At 48.9% G+C, this 14855-nt stretch overlaps 1 protein-coding gene across 3 annotated transcripts in view; it reads left to right on the forward strand.

The window, feature by feature from the left end:
* Positions 1 to 14855, forward strand: part of FMNL3 (formin like 3) — a 51339-nt gene that overhangs the window by 14619 nt on the left and 21865 nt on the right. The gene's annotated exons all lie outside the window — the stretch shown is intronic.

A 14855-nucleotide genomic window follows, 5' to 3' on the forward strand; every position in this document is an offset into this window, starting at 1 on the left:
GGGAGCTTTTAATTTGCCGAGGTCCTGGGCTGTATTTAACTGGAGGAGAAATGTGTCTCCTCCCTATGCTCTGCTCCATTTTCTCCCTTTAGTGCCTGCTCTGGGGTGGGTTAAGGTTTGCGGGCCTGGGGGTGACCTGTGGGGAACTGTAGGGAGATATTTGGAAGGGACATTAGGATCCAACAGGTTTGATGGGACTTCTGAGAAGTTGGCATTATTGTCTTGCTTCTTATCTGGCCCATTGGGATGGAAGTAAGAGTTTTTAAATGTGTGATTGTATGATCACTCATGTATTAATTCAACATAAATTTATTGAGTGTTTTCTCTGTATTTTAGACATTAGGGCTACTATAGTGAACAAAGGAGACAGAGGCCTGCCCCATGGAGTTCATGTTGTTGTTGGAGAGAACAATAAACATATATACAGATATGTAATATAATGTTAAGTACCAAGTAAGTGCCATGAAGGAAAAGAAGGTAAGGGGATAGAGAGGAATGGGGCAATGGTTTAGATAAGGTGACAAAGCAAATTTTGGGGGTGAGGTATAAGAGAAAAGTGAAGTAGTGAAAGGCGATTCGGTGGACTCTGGATCCCAGCTCCTGAGCGTCCCTCCGAGGAAGCGGCTGCCGCGGTGGCCCAGGCAGCCTGGGCAGGGTTCAGACCGTTGCTGTTGCTCGTGTGGGGGCCCAGCTGGGCCCCAGCCCCTGGTGGGCCGCAGTCAAAGCCTGTGGTTGCCTCTTCCCTGCTCCACTTGTCAGAACTGTCTGCAGGGCTGGGCAGGGTGCTGATTAACTGTAAATGGATACTTATCTTTCCAGGGCTCCTCAAGTCTGATTCTCTCAAGATTTCCTGAAGTCACTGTGTGTTTTTGGCTAGAGGAGGAATGAGAAGCCTGCCCTGGGAGACTGCAAGGAACACAGCGACTCCTCCTGCCTGGGACTGGGGGCTCAGCCCAGCTTTTTGCAAGAGCTTTAGGGCTCAGTGGATTTGGGTTTGAATCCTGCTTCTGCCATTTATTAGCACTGTGACCTTGGGCCAGTGCGTAACTTCCTTGAGCCTTAGTTTCTTTATCTGTATAATCAGAATACTACTACTTAGCTTCTAGGGATTTTGTGAGGATTAAATAACTCATGTAAAGGATCCAGGGCAGTGTCTGACAGAGAGGGTGCTCAATAAATTTTAAGTGGAAATATTCTAAGACCGCTAACCTCTTGATGTCAGGGATCTGGTGTTAAGGCGTCCAGTGAGAATATTAAAAAAATATGGTATTGTTGATGGATAGAGACTAGTTCTGTGGACCTCAGAGTTGTAAAACCACTAAATTGCACACCACATACCAGTCACCTTGTCATCCTACTCAGTGACGTCTTCGTCATGACCGCTCCATAGGCCTGAGGACCTCCAGGAGCCGGCATTGCCCTTGGCCTGCCCTTTTGCATATTTCAGCTCTGGTACAGCTATGGAAGGATCGGACTTTAAGAGGCTTCTGGACTGGGTTATTTACCAAGGCCAGCACAGCCAGCATAGGCCTGTTGAGGCTGAGTCCTGTGTCCCTGGGACCATATTGAACTCAGGGTGGGAGCCTCTGTGACACGTGCTCATTTGCAGATTGAAGATCACTCACTTCCTTCCCCTCAGCCAGCCTTAGAGTGAAGCCCAGACAATGTTCTCGAATGGATGGATGAGAGATGGCCAACCAGGAAAGAGCATCTTTGTATGAACCTTCTGTGTCCAGAGTATACTTGGGCCCCTTACTTTGGACAGACTTCTTGTTTATGGTTGTGGTATTTTGTTTTTACTTGTCGCTCAGCAGAATCAGCATCACACAAGCACTCATTATCCTCAGCCCCCGGCAGTCGGGGCACTTGGTGAATCCCTTGTAAAGTGCTCACATCTGCACATTATTTTCAGATGCATCTGGCATGAGTTCCAGATTGACGGCCCAATAGCAGCTATTAGTTGCTCGCTTCGGGCTTGGCTAATTACTGCTGGCATCGTGAGTGACTAAGGAATTAAGAATCTTTTGCATTCATGGGACAGCAGGTCCCGATAAGCTGTCAAAGCGTTTATCTGTCATTTCCTCAGAATGTCCTTGTAAAAGTTATGAACATAAATTCAGGAGTTGAGGGGTTACCACCTAGGGAGTGTCTGGTGGCATCTGGCTTCTCAGTTGATTCTCTCCAAAAACTGTAAAGAAATCACTTGGTACTTGCTGCCTACAAATGCCCAAGAAAATATAAGATGGAGTCATAACATTGTAAAAGCAGGGCCACCTGCCTCTGTTGTCTTAGAAGCAAGAGGGCAGAAAGCTTTCCCCAGGCTTATTCCATGGCAGGGCAGGTACAGAGTCACATCAGTACCGTGGCAGTGTGGAGGGCTTCTGAGGCAGCGAACTGAGAATGGGTAAGGTGTCATCTTCCCTACCTGGAGACAAAGAGGGACACGATACCAGCCCTCAGAGACTCAGCGAGTACAGCCTGGTGTTCATTCCCTCAGCCAGCATTTATTAACTACTTAGAAAATTGCGTTAAGTGCCAGAGAAGTAAAGATGACTAGGACAACGTCCGCCCCAGGAGTTCCATCTAGAAGGGAAGATAAACACATTAAACATGTAATTGCAATCTGCAGCTTGGGAAGAGCAATGGTACAGATACGCAGGAGTGTCCAGAGAACACAGGGCAGGGGTGGAGCCAGGGGACTACTGCCTGTAAGGAGGAAATCTCTAGTGGCTACAGGGACAATTAGGAGTTGAAGTGCAGGAGAGAAAGCATTCCAGGTAGAGGGGCCAGCATGGGCAGGGGAGACAGCATGGTGTGTTCAGAGAATCCTCAGGCAGCCGCTTGGGGCTGCTGGAGTGTGGGGTGAAGGCAGAAGTGATAAGCAGGGCTTTGAATGCCACGTGGAAGGGACTGGGCTTCACGCTTTCTTTAAGGAGAATGGCGTGGTCGCATTTTGAATTGTTGGGCAGATTGGCTGGCAGCCATGCGCGAGTCAGAATTGGAGGAGGGCAGCCGAGTGGGAGGCCTGGTCGTGTGGTGGCAACGGTGGGAGCCTGAACCCGGGCTGGTTTGCATGGCGGAGATGATGGGACAGAGTCAGCAAATACTTTCAAAGATTAAATTTTGAGGTCCCGATGACTGATTACCTTCGACATTTAGAAGGTAGAGATGAGGGAAGAGGGAAGAATTAAGGAGGGTGTCCAGATTTCTAGCTTGGTAGATCAGTTAGATGGAGGTGCCACTAGTGAAGAGAATACAGGAGAAAAAATAGTGTAGAAGGGAAGGCGATGAGGCCAGTTGGAGATACGGGAGGCTGCAGGGCTGAAGCTGGGTGGAAGGTTTACTGGGCGGTTGGACTTTTAAAGCTAAAGCTCAAAGGAGAAGTGTGAGACAGAAACGCATATTTGAGAGTCATCGATGTCAATTGAAATTTGGGGCTGAAATATTCTCATGCCTTTCTCTATTCCCACAGATAGTACAGCCCTTCAGTGACTGGGAGGGACAGCTCCCAGGACGTAGGCAGTGTCATAGGGAGAGGAGCAGAGTTGTTGAAAAGAGGAATTAGTTCAGGGGGCTGAGAACAGATCTGTGGTAGAATCAGACCTCAGGTTTGCAGACCACAGGAGGTGGTGGTGGGGGGGGGGGCGGGATTGGGAAGTGAGAGATCTGAGATAAGGTGGAACGTGAATGACATCTTAGCAAAAATCTCCTCCAAAAGATCAGAGGAGTTGTCCATATCACTCAGCAGAGCACCTTAGTGACTCAGTTCTGTCTCTCCGAATTCTAGTCCCAGCTATTTTATAACTCTCCTGGGTGACTGTTGGTTGTCTCAGTCTTATCTTTCAAAGGGGGGGTATGTGCAATTGCTATACCTAGAGAAATAATAAACATATGACTATGTTTAACCTACACTGTTCAGCTATATCTACATACTCTTTTTGTATTTTAAAATACTGTGGAATTGTATGTTGCCTATGTGCTTAGAAGCTACCTCGAGTCAGCAGCAACCCCTGGCGTAGCTCCTTCCAGTTACCATTCACAGAGCCCTTCTCTTGTGCTGGGCGCTGTGCACAGTCCTTGCCATTCATTTGTCCCTTCACTTAATTCTTATAAGAGGTAGATATTATAATCCACTTTTTATAGTTGAAGAAATAGGTTTAGAGAAGTTTAGTAACTTTCCCACTATCTCACGAAAAGTACGGGGATTCAAATCTAGATCATTCCTGATTCCAAAGCCTCTCCTTTTTTTTTATCTATAGCATTCTGAATGTTTGAAATGCCATTCACATGAGGGCATTGTCACCATGTGGTGTCCAAGGAGGCAGTTTCCTTGTCCCTTTGCTCTGCATGATCACCCTCTTACTCTGTGACAGAAGCCTTAAACTTCAGGGGTCAGGCCCACATACTTGGTTGAGCTGGTTCCACCCCAGTTGGGCTGGATAGGAAAGTGCTGTTTAATGATCAACCAAAGCCGCCCAGACAAATCCAGGTGGACCTTCCCAAGGCAGAAATGGAGACTTGGCTGCTCTGTAAGAAGGTGCCAGGACCTTCTTGGCACCTTGTTGGTAGAAAAAGCTATGACCTGGCAAAAGTTATTTTGGAGGCCACATATTTGGGTTTGGATCTGGGTTCTGCCACTTTCTGTGCAACCTCGAGCCAGTTGGTTCATGATTCCTAATTCCCCAGTTAAATAGGCATAATATTTACCTCTACTGGTTATTAAGAGCAGTAAGCGAGATCATGTGAGAAAAGTGCCAGTAATGTTTTCCTCCCCCTCCGTGGCCCTGAGGGAATATGGCACTTAAGGGCTGCAGGCATGAGAAGCAGAGAAGATTCATGAGGCGGGAATTCTCAGAAGGCTAACTCCAGAGGGGTGCCTTTTGCTAGCTGGACAATCAGATGAGACGTAACAAAGCGGGGACACTCAAAGATAGGGTTGGGGTGCGGGCAGCTATGTCCTCTCTTGTCAAGCTCTGGCCTTAAAGACAGGATGGGGGTCAGTGTTGGGACATGGGTCAAGAGCAGACTGGGGTCATGACGATTCCGCCCCGAAGCGGACAGGAGCACCGAGTCTGAGGATGGACCTTCATCTGAGAGCAATTGAAAAGGCAAAGAGAGACAGAGGACCTGTAGTGCCTCCCCTTAGCTGATACGAATTATGACAGGTGTGTGACCATGCTGGGCCTCAGTGTACCCTTCCATAAAGCAGGAGTCATGCCCCTCCCACGTGCAGCCTGGAAGTAGGAAGGGAGTCATTAAGTTTTATGGTTTGAGCATAAGCTCCTGGACTTAGAATGAGGTTCCGGGAAAGCCAGAGCGGGGTCTCTGCGGGCGCGCCAGGTGAGATGGAGTGCTGCCCCCGCCACAGGATCTGTGAACTTCTGCGCGCCAGACATCCTTGCCTAGGAACACGTGTGTTCAAGGCAAAATCCATGCCCTCATACAGTCTACAGTCTAGTTCAGGAAATAACACAGAGTGCGAACGGTGAATAACAACATGAGAGAGGAGTGAGCCTTCCATGCAGTCTTGTAATTAAAGGATCTAGCACAGTGCCTGACCCAGAGTAGATGTATATAAGCTGTAGTTTCCCTTTTCTTTGTAAATACGCAAGTTACCACAAGGCAAAACAGGTCTTCCAGGTGGTACAGTGTCTGATACATCGAAGACACTAGTGTTGGAGGAATGATCGAATACGGTGATCAACAGGAGTTCAGGGCAGTAAGCCTTGCTGAAGTTTGGAGGAAGGAGTGTGCGATGTCTGGGTTGTTCGGGGGAGGTTTCATGAGGAAGGTTGATTGTATTCACTCTGAAGGATGTGTACAATTTGAAAAGGTGAAGAGGAGTGTTCATATAATTCATTGTCTCAGAAGAGGCATTATAGGGGATCCAAGCTTAGGCTTTGGGATTAGGCCTGGGTTCAAATCTCAGCTCCACCCCATATTGGCTGTGTGACCCAGGTCAAATTCCATGGCCTTTCCAAGCCTCTTTTTTCTCACGTATAAAATGGGAATAAATGTAGTCCCACCTTCACAGAGTTGTTGTGAGAATTAAATGATATAGTAATTTGTATAGAGCTCTTATCACAGTTCTGCCAATAAATGTTAACTTTTGTCAGTATTATCATTTCTGTCCTTCTCGTGCTAACCTACTTACCTTAGTTCCTAAGACCCTTTGTCATGTGACTGTTCCCTGCCTGATGGAATTTCTGCACATATGCTTTCATTCTATTATGGCAAATCACTTAGAGAGTCCTGGACTCTTTATGGTGTTTTGTGCTTTCCTGTATTGGCAAGTGCTATGTCCTTACCTAGAATATCACCATATTGCCCTCCTTCATTGTCTTTGCCTGACTCCCTCCTGCTTGATGTTTAAGATTAAGTTCTGTAGCATTTCTTCTGAGAAACCTTCCTTGACTCCTCTGTCCAATTAGATGTCGCCTCCCTGGGATCCCACAGTGCCGTGTGCGCCTCTCCCACAGAAGCTCTGTCTACAGTTACTCTTGGTTTGCTTGTCTATCTTGCCCTCTGGATATAAACTTCCCAAATGTAGGGATCCTGTCCTATTTTTATGTCTTCAGCTTCTAGCTTAGTGCTTGACATATAATTGTTTTCCAACTAAATGTTGAATTAAAAAAAAAAAGCTAGCATTATGTGTAACATTTACTACCTAGGTTTTGATTTAAGTGCTTTACATATGTTAAGTTATTTAATCATCATAGCAGTCCTATGAAGTAGGTACTATATCTACCTCCATTTTATAGATGAGGAAACTGAGGCTCATAGAGATTACATAACTCTCTGAAGGCCACACAACTAGTAAGTGGTCTCATACCAGGGCAGTGCAACTCCTCATTCAGTGCTTTAACCACACTGAGATTTGTGATAAGATATATATTGAACGTCCAAGAAAAGGTGAAGAAGCATTAGCCATGAATCACAATCCCATGAACACAGTTTAAAGGCATTAGTCAATGTGTGGAAATGCTGTTTGGGGTGGGGTGGTGGTAATCTGAGGTAGATGTTACCACTTTAACTTAAGACAGATTTGCTAGGGAAGGTGGGATTTTGCTTGTTTTGAATTGGAGGAGGAGCATGTCTGGCAGTTGGGAAGGAGATCATTTCTCTGGGGTGTAATGGAGTAGAAAACTTAGGGACAGGAGGAAGAGGAGTATATTATGGGGAAATTCAACTTGCTTGATCTTTATTGAGCTCCTACTAGAGTGGAAAACAAGCCGGTGGTGGTCTCTGAGCCCAGGAGCCTGCAGTCTAGCAGGCTATAGGAAGATGAATTTGGTTAAAGAATAGTGCAGATTGAGTGGTCTATTAGATTTATAGCATGAACTGAAAGACAGAGTTGAAACTCAGAATGAGAAGTCTGGGAGTTTGTTGAGGGAGAAGCAGCATATAAAGGAAGTGGTTTGGGCTATGTAGAACATAAGGTAGGTTAAAGGAGAGAGAGTCCAGAAATAGCAGGACAATATGAGAAGTTGGATAATTCCCTCTAAAAATAACCAGGGGCTGAACAGAGCACTTGGTGGGAGAGGTTGCAGCAGGAGCAATCAGTTACTTAGTAAGTACTTTCACGTGATTTAAAGAAGGATAACACATGACCCCTTATTCTCAAGAAGTTCATGTTCTAGTTGTATATAGAGGAAACACACACATGAAAAGATGCTATGTGGAACACATTCAGTTTCTGCTAAGGTCCATGGTATCAGTGACCAGGTAGTTTCTTTCTTTCCAGAATTTCCATCTGGTACTCTATTTTCAGGGATACTTCATGGTTCAGAATAGCTGCTGAAGTTCCAGCCATTATCTCTGCATTCCAGTCAGCTGGAAGCAGAAAGGAGAAGAGAAGGGTATACTTCCTCCCTTTAGTGACACTTCTGAGAAATACACGCTACTTCTACTTTCGTCTCACATGGTCACATAGCCACTTGAATGTCAGAGAAGATGAGAAATAATCTGGGCTGCCAAGTGACCAAGTGAATATTGGAGGTTCGTTACTAAGAAAAATGAGAAGACATTGGGGGATAACAAGCAGGTCTCTGCCGTGTTTTTCACATATGATTATGCTTTGAAGCTTGGAAGAGGGGCTGATTATATTAGGTTGGGTAGTCACAGAACTGTTGGATTTTGAGTCAGGTAGTAAATAGGTAGGGATTCAGAAGACTGGCAAAACATCAGTTACAAGCAAATCCTATGATACGAGTGGCTGTTCCAGAGGAGAGAATCGAGGAGAGGATAAGGCTGAGAGATACTGGGAGCAGCTTGGGAGAAGTTAACCTCTGAAGTTCTTTCTTTAAGATGCTAAGAAGAGCAGGCCAAGGCATTCAGGTTTTTTGTGTGTGTGCCTAAATGATAAGGAGTCAGAGAAAATTTCTGAACTGAGAGGAAACATAATATATTTAGGAGCTGGGAAGTTTAGAAATTTCATCCATGTGTAGGCGGGTAGGGTAGAGGTGCTGGAAATAGGGATACCAGCTAGGAGGTTATCCCAGGGGTCAGGAGTGAACAGCACAGGCCCACCCAGTGGGAATAGAAGGGAAGATATGGATGAGAGACCCTGGGAGGGAGATGTACTGGGTATCAGTGAATAATGGGGAAAGGGGAAAATGCCCTTTATAGGATGTAACCCCAGAAATGCGTCCTCCAAGAGGTGGTGTTGCCTATTAGGGCTCCCCAGGCAGGAGGGCAGAATATCATGAAGAGAAGGGAGGACATTGGTTGGCTGCAGGAAGAATGTGAGGCTCTGCCCTGAGACTCCTTGGCTTTGCAAAGCCGGCTGCCCCCAGCAGAATAGTTTCCATTCTGCGTAACTGGGGAGTGTGGGTCTAGCTAACCGCAGGAAGGGCCTGGGGAGCCAGCAGACAGATCGAGTTGCTGTGGCAGTGGCTTTTTAGTTGGGCCCTGGGGTCTCAGTTGGGAAGAGCTAACAAGAGTTCTCTTGAGAGACTGTGCTTCTTGACTAAGTAGGCCGGAGGGGGATGTCCTTGGCCAGGGTTGGGGGGCCAGGTTTCTTGAAGAGGCTGCCTGATGTCAGGGTAGAGCTGGGGGCTTTGCTGACATTGGGACATGGCCAGCTTCCTTTGCCCCCTGAGAATCCAATGGAGGGGTCCTCTAAGGTGAAGAAGGGGCCTCAGGGAGACAGTTGTATTTGGAAAAAGCTACTTTTGTGTCTGATGGATGGCCTTCTAGGACCTCTCCTTCATCTGACTTTACTGGTGTGAGTTGCAGAGCTCAGCCTGAGACGTCTGGTGAATCCATCTCTTTTTCTTCCAGGCCGCTCAAGGACTTGGCCCGTAACTGCTCAGCAAGTCATTTCTGGTTATGGCGATCATCAGTGACCACGGAAGCGTGTTCTCCAGACAGGGCTCTGAGCCTGTGAAAGCTGGCTTTTCCCTGGCAGCTTGTCCCCAAAGTGATAGCTTCAATTAAACAAAAACAGAAAGCCAGACATGAGCCCCTATAGGCACTTAAGTCATGGAGCACTCACTTTTCTGAAGTCCTTTGTCATGAGGTACCAAGCAGCTTTCCTATAAGTCTAATGGGGTAGCTCAGGCCTAGAGCAGAAAGCATGTGTGGCTAGTGTGGCCACCTAGAGTTGTGTGATACCCATGAGCTCCTGTGTGTAGGACGGAAGGCGGAGAGGGGTGAGGAGCAGAGGAGGGGGAGCTTGAGGTTGAGTGTCCAGGGAAGTGACTGCTGCCGTCCACCCCTTCCTATTCTTGGACTGTCCGGTGTGCGAGGGGCTGGTTGAAGTGTTCACTCCACTCCATCATGGGGCGTGGTACCTCTCCCTCCAGCCAAGTGTCATGAACTGTTCCTGTGATTTCCTTTCAGCTGCAGGATATGGTTCTCCCAGAATCTTTCATAGTTGTCTCAGGCTCATTCCAGCCTGTCTGTCTCCAGTTATCTTCTCCAAACCTGAGCTCTGAAAAGAAGGATGGAAGAGAGGCAGGCGCGGAGAACAGTCTTGAGCTCCGTCCTCCAGTTTGGCAGCAAAGCTGGGCTCGGCCTTGGTCCTTGGAGGCTGCAGTGAGATCTGGCCACCGACCCATTCTGCTTCCTCCCCTGTGCTATGCCCGCCAGTCTACCCCAGGCACGGGCCTGGGGAAAAGTGGGGGTGTTTGGAGGGCTGCTTTGCTTCCCACCTCTTGACCTTTTAATTTCAGCTTTTGGACCTTTGATCAAATTCTCTGATTTTTTGGTTTCCTTTTGAAAGGATTGTAGTTTTGGGGGGAAGTTAGGAGGAGTTGTACTGAGACGAGGAGATAAACAATCTGTGACGCAGAGGCAGCAGCAGCAGCAGCAGCAGCAGCAGCAGCGTAGGCAAGGGGCTGGGCCTGCCTGCCATCTGGGCGGGCTGGGTGGAGGAGGACTCCCGCCCTGCGCGCTGGCCAGCTGGCTTGCGTTAAAGCACTGGCTGAAAATAACTCTCATTGTCTGGGAGCTGCTACTGCGGCAGGGCTGGCTGTGGCCGCCAAGGGGGCCAAGGCAGCAGGAGCTGGTGCCTCCCACCTCCTTGGGCTCTTGCCCTTTGGGAGAAATGCCCAGCTGGCCACAGCTGTGACTACTGCCCACCAGTAGAGACACGTGGAGGGTAGGCTGGGCTGCTCCTAACGCTCTGTCCTTTTGGCAGCTGGGGATGGGCCTTTGTGCCTGATGTTGCCCTGGACTCTCAAACTCTGTGCCTCCTCACCACACTTACCTCTGCCCTTCTGTACAATGGGCTGATCTATGGAGGCACAAGAAGACTTGGTGGCAGCCATGGCCCAGGGCTCGGCCGTGTGTGGTACACAGGACAGTGTCTCATATCATCTCTAAAGAAGTTGTAGACTCCTTTCCCCAGGGCTCCCCACCACTGTGGGCTGAGCCTGCGGGCTGGGCTACCACACTGGGGAGAAGTGTCCAGCCACAGGGGATTTGGTGAAAGGTGATTCTGAAAGGGAAAATATTAAGAAACCACCAGCTCATATTCTGTATTTGCTCAAAATAAACGTCCCCTGCCTGTGTTCCCTGAAGCCTACAGAATCCCCTTTGCAGGAAAGTTTCAGCCACCTTGCTCTCTGCCTCTTGAGGAGCCATGCCTTTTTTGTCTCTCTTCCTAAGATTTATCATGATTGACTGGGACCAACAGAAACAGCTGGAAATTTTTGGTGGTTCCTATTTCTGTGCTGGGTTTTCCCCAGGCCTGGCCCAAGGAGACTGACAAATCAGGGGTGAGTCCTAAAGAGCCCACAGCTGAAGGAAACCCCAACCCCACCGGCAATTCCCTCCCCGCAAGGGGAAGGAAACGAGGAGGGGCTGACTGGCTGGGGGTGCAGGGCAGGAAAGGGAAGGGAACCTCTGCCACCAGAGCTGCCTCCCTCCTGAGGGGACAGGCTCAGGTGCGGAGTAAAGAAGCCTTACTCCCACAGAGCCCAGGAGGGGGGTGGCCACTGAGCAGGGCACTCTGCCTGGTCTCAGGCTGGCAGGAAACCGAAGCAGCCTTGCTGGAGAAGCATCAGATCCACCCCTTTCTGCTTCTTTCCATTACAGGTTTTTATTATTAGACTTCTTGCTGGTTCCCTCTGCTTTAGGACAGTCCCAGAATTGCTCTCAGTTTGAGTTCATTTTCCCCTTTTCCCAACTCCCTGGAGCCCCTCTCCCTCCCCAAGCATGGTGGTATTCCATTGCCTCCTAGTCTTAGAGGAAACCAGAGAGGGCTCAGAGGAGGGGTAAGGGGTTGCTCCGTCCTCTGAGTGCTGAGAAGCGGGTGCTGAAGCAGGGACAGCAGCCGAGACAGAGACAACCCAGAAGCAGGTGGGCGGGTGTCACCACATGACACAGGCTTTTCACGAGGAAGGGGAAGGAAATGTGTTGAACACCCACAGTGTTCCAGACAAATACAGACATAAAATGTTTACCATTTAATCCTCATGAAACCCTGGGAAGTAGCAAGATTGTCTCCTTTATGGAGGAGTTTGCTGAGGTTCAGCACTCTACAGATCCCCAAGTCTCTTTGCATTGACTCCATGTTCCGTGCCCTCTGCTCCGAGGCAGCTGTGCCTCCTTCCTGTTCAGCAAGGGTCTCAGTGAGGCGGTAGCAAGAACTTAGCCTCAGCTTAGAAGAGCTTCTGTCTTCCGAGAGCCCACAGTCCCTGTGGAACCACCGAATGTCAAGGAAACAAACCCTTGACTGAGACCGGAACCTTGTCAGGTTTGCTGCCTGGCTGTCCCCGGAACTCAGGAAGTTGTCCTTCCTCAGGGCAGAGTAACTTCCTCAGGACATTGGAGCCCTGCTAGGCTCACACACATTATCAGGTGGAGGCAGAAGCCCTGCCGCCCTTGTCTGGCAAGGAGAGAACTGCCCTGGCGGGGCCCCGGTCCTGCCCCCGTGGTGGGTGGCTCCCACCCCACAGCCGGGACCAGTTCCTTGTGAGGGTGCTGGAGGCTGGGGGGATTTTCCTTCCCTACCTTATTCCCAGCACACCTCAGTCCCAAGGAAGCAGAGAAGCCTGGCCGCACAGTCTGGAAAGGGCCACACACAGCTGGAGACTAGAGCATGTGGGCCTACGGTCAGAGCTGATTCGTGTTTCTGCCACCCGTTTTCATACTTTGGGGATTCATCTTTTCTGTGCATCTAAAGTTTTGGCCAGGTCCCTGATATGCCTCTTCCATGCTCTCAGGCTAGCGGTCCCAAAGCGGGTGACTTTGTTCCGTATTTGAAACCCCAGGGGCACCAAACATTTCCTCGCCAGTTCCCCTGGTGGGGAAGCACAAGGCCGTAGCAGCTGAGAGAGGGTGGCTGAGGGAGGAAGTTGGTGCAGGCAGGATATGGCGTCTGCCACAGCAGTGCGGGCTCCCCCGCTCCCTCCCCAGTGGCTTTCTTCTAGGGGAGACAGTAGAAAACTATGTTCATGACACTCGCTTGGGATAAACGGGCAGGTGACAATGATGTGCTTAGGATGTGCACTGAGGACAGTTTCTGCTCCGATCTCACTAAGGTTCAGCTGGCAGTGGCCTGGCACTGGTTAGGCAGCAGACCTTGCTCCAGGCCCGCCTTCGACCTTTGGGTCCCTGTTGTGGCCTTCTGTCCTCGTTCTGCTATGCACATAGACATGCCGAGGTGAGCCCTTAGCCAAGTAGATCCAGAGAGAACATTCGGGGTGGTATTTGTACCGCCCCACCCCAGCCATCCCTACTACATTAGCAGTGGCAGGGATTCTGCTGGCCCCTCTCTCCTTGGCAAGTTCAGGCAGATTCCTGTGGCAGCAGAAACCTCGGGAGAGAGGTGTGATGTGGTGGTGTCTTCCCCGTCTTTTCTTCTCTCACCTACCCTGCTTCTATATTTCTAAATTCTGCCATTCTAAATGCTGATCAGGAATCCCAACCCTACTCTTTTTAATGACCCATCGTGACCCCATTTGCAGCCAGGATCTGGGCCCATAGCTTAGACTGGGACGTTTTAACCATAGAGTTACCATCAATTTACTCTCCACTGGGTGCCTGTCACGGTATTAGACATTATTGGGGTTTGGAGGCCATATGAATAGACAGTCCTTTAGGGGCCAGATGAGCGTACAGCTGGTTTAATAGGATGGGTGTAGATAATTGCATAATCAATATGTGTGATGGAAATAAATGTTTAAGGATTTCCTTTCAGTTTTCTGCTTCTTCTGCAGTAATGCAGGGCCTGTGTGACTCCTTGATGCACACAATTCATGTCCCCAGGGATGAGGATGTCAAGGAGTGGGCAGAGGTAAACCAAGTGGTCACGCTTGGGTTACCAAGGAGTCAGAGCTGAACTCGGAGCAGTCGGTAAAGGAGAGAAAGATGAGAGGAAGGCCCTCCAGGTGGCCAGCAGTGTGCTGGGGACGAGGCTGGATTTGTGGGGAGTCATGTGGGTTGTCAGACAGCTATGATACTTCAGATAGGAGATCGTATTTGATTCAAGAGTATGGGGGAGGGAGGACAGGTACAGTGATCTGCATCTAGAGGCAAGAGCCGTGAACTAAAACAAGGTAGCCGGACTGGTCAGCAGAGAGGCTTGGCTGGGTGGCGACAAAGGCTGCTGCCCGGCTGCGGCCAGGCCATGCGTGGACGCCTTGGGCTTCACTCACTCACTCGCCTACACTTTTATTTGTTTATTCATTCAGCAAACAGTAGTGAACAAGGCAAAATGATGGTCTGTCCTTCTATTGTAGATTAGAGTGTCTCAAAAAGGGGCCAGGACACTTTACTGTATCTTAATTAAGTGGGAGGTGTGTGTGTCATAAGTAATTTGCTACTAATAATTGAAGTATTAAAGTTTTGTAACTTGTTTCTTAAAAATACTCTGAGCAGTTATCTTTATGCTAATGTTCTTCTCATTCCCCTGTATCCCGATACGTGGCAGAGTGTAGCATCTACACAGTCAGCAGGCGGCTCAGGGTTGGCCCGTGGGTAGGCATGGTGCGGGAAGGACACTCATCTCTCAGGCTATAGGGGAAAAGCAGATCGAAAGTTTCTGCTCTAAACTGGTGGCTTTCCAACCTGTTTGACCTGTCCCATATGAAGAAACACATTTTACAGCATGACCTATGTGTGTGTATGTGTATACGAGGTCTGCCTGGAAAGAGTCCAACCGTTGTTAATATAACGGTTTGTGCACATTGATGGAACCTGGCAGCCAAGGAGAGTGGACTGGAATGCACATGCGTGAACCCTGACAACTTCACTTACTTATCAGTGGGGGCGGTAGACCCTGTTGAGTGAGCATGTGTACTGTGTGGCCATGACATTCAAAATGCCTGAGTGAGTAGAGCAATCAATCTGCATCAAATTTTGCATTAAACTTGAACATTCCTCCTTGAAAACTATTGAGATGATTC

The sequence above is a fragment of the Pteronotus mesoamericanus genome, unplaced genomic scaffold, assembly GCF_021234165.1.
Source record: "Pteronotus mesoamericanus isolate MK-2021 breed Mesoamerican mustached bat unplaced genomic scaffold, CSHL_Meso_final scaffold_21, whole genome shotgun sequence".
In the NCBI taxonomy this organism is placed as follows: Eukaryota; Metazoa; Chordata; class Mammalia; order Chiroptera; family Mormoopidae; genus Pteronotus; species Pteronotus mesoamericanus.